Source organism: Mesoplodon mirus (genome assembly GCF_964341445.2).
Source record: "Mesoplodon mirus genome assembly, chromosome: X".
Taxonomy (NCBI): Eukaryota; Metazoa; Chordata; class Mammalia; order Artiodactyla; family Ziphiidae; genus Mesoplodon; species Mesoplodon mirus.
This window is the reverse complement of record NC_138981.1, coordinates 80617010-80620223: the sequence shown is the minus strand read 5'-3', so window position 1 is coordinate 80620223 and position 3214 is coordinate 80617010. Positions and strand designations below refer to the sequence as shown.

General features: G+C 40.8%; 1 pseudogene across 1 annotated transcript; it reads right to left on the bottom strand.

The window, feature by feature from the left end:
• Nucleotides 1-788: 788 nt before the first annotated feature.
• On the bottom strand, nucleotides 789-2271 carry LOC309796660 (DNA mismatch repair protein Msh6-like; annotated as a pseudogene). Its single transcript has one exon. The product of its transcript is annotated as a DNA mismatch repair protein Msh6-like (transcript).
• Between the last annotated feature and the right edge of the window lie 943 nt (nucleotides 2272-3214).

Genomic DNA, 3214 nt, shown 5'->3' with positions numbered 1-3214 from the left:
ATTGCTATAAAATTCCCCCTTAGAACTGCTTTTGCTGCGTCCCATAGGTTTTGGGTCGTCGTGTCTCCATTGTCATTTGTTTCTAGGTATTTTTTAATTTCCTCTTTGATTTCTTCAGTGATCACTTCGTTATTGAGTAGTGTATTGTTTAGCCTCCATGTGTTTGTATTTTTACAGATCTTTCCCTGTAATTGATGTCTAGTCTCATCGCATTGTGGTCAGAAAAGATACTTGATACAATTTCAATTTTCTTAAATTTACCAAGGCTTGATTTGTGACCCAAGATATGATCTATCCTGGGGAATGTTCCATGAGCACTTGAGAAAAATGTGTATTCTGTTGTTTTTGGATGGAATGTCCTATAAATATCAACTAAGTCCATCTTGTTTAATGTATCATTTAAACTTGTGTTTCCTTATTTATTTTCATTTTGGATGATCTGTCCATTGGTGAAAGTGGGGTGTTAAAGTCCCCTACTATGATTGTGTTACTGTCGATTTCCCCTTTTATGGCTTAGTATTTGCCTTATGTATTGAGGTGCTCCTATGTTGGGTGCATAAATATTTACAATTATTATATCTTCTTGGATTGATCCCTTTATCATTATGTAGTGTCCTTCTTTGTCTCTTCTAATAGTCTTTATTTTAAAGTCTATTTTGTCTGATATAAGAATTGCTACTCCAGCTTTCTTTTGATTTCCATTTGCATGGAATATCTTTTTCCATCCCCTTACTTTCAATCTGTATGTGTCTCTAGGTCTGAAGTGGGTCTCTTGTAGACAGCGTATATCATCGTGCCTCCATCATTTCCAGGGTCTCAGTCTGTTCCACCCGTGCTACTTTATAGCCCTTCTGGACCAGGGAATCTGAATATCAGCCAAATGCAATTTCAGGGAAACCAGAATGGGCCCAGTTGCCTTTCATGAATACCAACCCTAGTTCACTGACTCCAGTAAGAGCATCCATGTGGTAGAGCTCATAAAACTTCCCCACCTTATAAAATATGACAAGATCAAAATTCTGAGACTTAATCTGCCACCACTTCCTCATCCCAGGAGTACAGGAATTAAGGAAATCCTCAGGCACATAGAGTGTGGATGCATCACAATCAGGGTGATCAGGTCGCCTCCTGTGCATATCTCTTCTCTTCTCCTCCTTAAGCCACTCTAAAGTTTCATGATACCAGATGGTGGGGCGACTACTGTCATCACATCCTCCACTAATGTGGGCTTGGGATTCAGAATTTTGAGGGGCAGAGAAAGCACTCAAAGTATTCTTGGTTTCTGATGAAATGCCAGTTGCTCGTTTGGTGGCCGAGGGCATTTCCTTCCTTGAACTTTTCCTTTTGAGGGAGCCATTTCCAGTTACCATTCTCTTCCTCTTTGGAGCAACTTTGACAGTGATGTCCAGGCCTTCACTGTCACTATCCCCTACTCCACTGCTTATTTCATCACTGCTTCCTTCCTCCTTAGCATCTGGCTTAAATTCCACATCAGAGCCACCAATGTCACTCTCAGAGTCTGATATGACCCTTCGTTTTTTTATCTGGCGGCTACTTCGCCTAGATCCTTGCACCTTTGGCCTCACTTCCTCTTCACTCTCAATTTCATTTTCTTCTTCACTCTTATCTGATGTGTAAGTGGCACCTGCCTCCGTCTCTTCTTCCTCCTCTGGTTCTGAGGGCTCATCACACACTGTCAATTCAAGCCTCTCAATCTTGTCTTTATTCAAGGCTTCATCTGCACGTTGCATTGCTCTGAGTATTTCAGGCTTTGAACTGTAGAAATGACCTCCTTTCTGGGCTTCCTTTGACTTTGAACCTGTATATGGCTTTAATAGCCTTCTGCTAACCCAGCCCCTTGTTGGGCTGTCATCAAAAAACTGTACATGAACTCGGGCAGACTTTCCTTTCTCACAGATGAATGTTCCATCAAAAGGGTGGTTGTAAACCAGGCAAGGCCACCAAGGGTAACCCTCCATCTTGGCCCAAACCAAATCACCTGGTGAGAAGTCACAAGAACTGGCGGGGACCGCAGGGGCTGCCGACTTTCGCAGCCCTCCGTTGAGGTTTCTCGCTTCGGCCCGCGAAGTGGAGCCCACCAGGGGCCCCGGCCCAGGCCCGGCCTCGCTCCAGGCCGCATCCCCCCCGGGGAAGGGGAGGCCCCGGTGTCAGCGGTGGCGGCACTTTCACTTGAGGCCCTGACCGGACCTTTGCTGGCATTATTCAAGGAAGAATGGGGAAGAAGCTGTACAGCGTGCTCTGTCGTGACATGGCCACGGTCGCCGAGGCCCAACCGCTCTGTTGGACCGAGCCACTAGAGGCACGGCAAGTACCGCAAGGTGCCTGCTGGCGGGAAATCCAAGAACTCTTTTTAATATCCAGCTATTTTACTTTGTCCTGAATCCTTGCTCTCCTTCTTTCTATTATTTCTGCCTGTGCTACAAAAGTAATACTAATTAAATATCTATGTATTATATATAATATATATTCATATATATGTATATCTTTACAGAATTACCTTATTCTCCACTCTTATGCTCACCTGCCCGCAGGTATTACATATCATTTAATACCTAACTTACAATAAAGCAACTGCCCAGTTTCCAAGCTCAGAAACCAACTGCAATTCTTACCCTCTGGTGTCATCTATTGGATAGATGTTAAAATTACAAATACTGTTTTATATAAATATTCTTAAAAGTACCTGCCTCCTCATTTTTACTCTCCTATGGTAATACTGCTTATTTGTACTGTTTTAAATTAGGGTTGTTTAACTTATTGTTAAATATTTAATAGTCTTTCCAAGTCTCCAGCCTACAAATGATGACATTATTCAGTCATAAATTGTTCTATTGATGGAGAATTTGTATTAAAAATTTGAACCAACTGAAAACTGTCAGACACTACATAGAATTCTCATTTCACTCTCCATTACTATATAGTAAAGCACAATCCAAATTAAGCAATGCATTTTAATTATTAAGTGAAAATATCATAAAATATACTTATTTTGAATTTCTATATTAGTGCCATTTTGCATGACAAAATATTTCTGTTTTATGCATTCCTCATTTTAAATCAAAACAAACTACTTGAAGTCATAGTAAAGCCAAAACTAATAATAAAAAAAAAGAATCACTCATTTCACATGTTGAAATTGTCAGTTAAAAATATTTAAATGGATCAACAAATTTCCATTACTGGAACAACACAT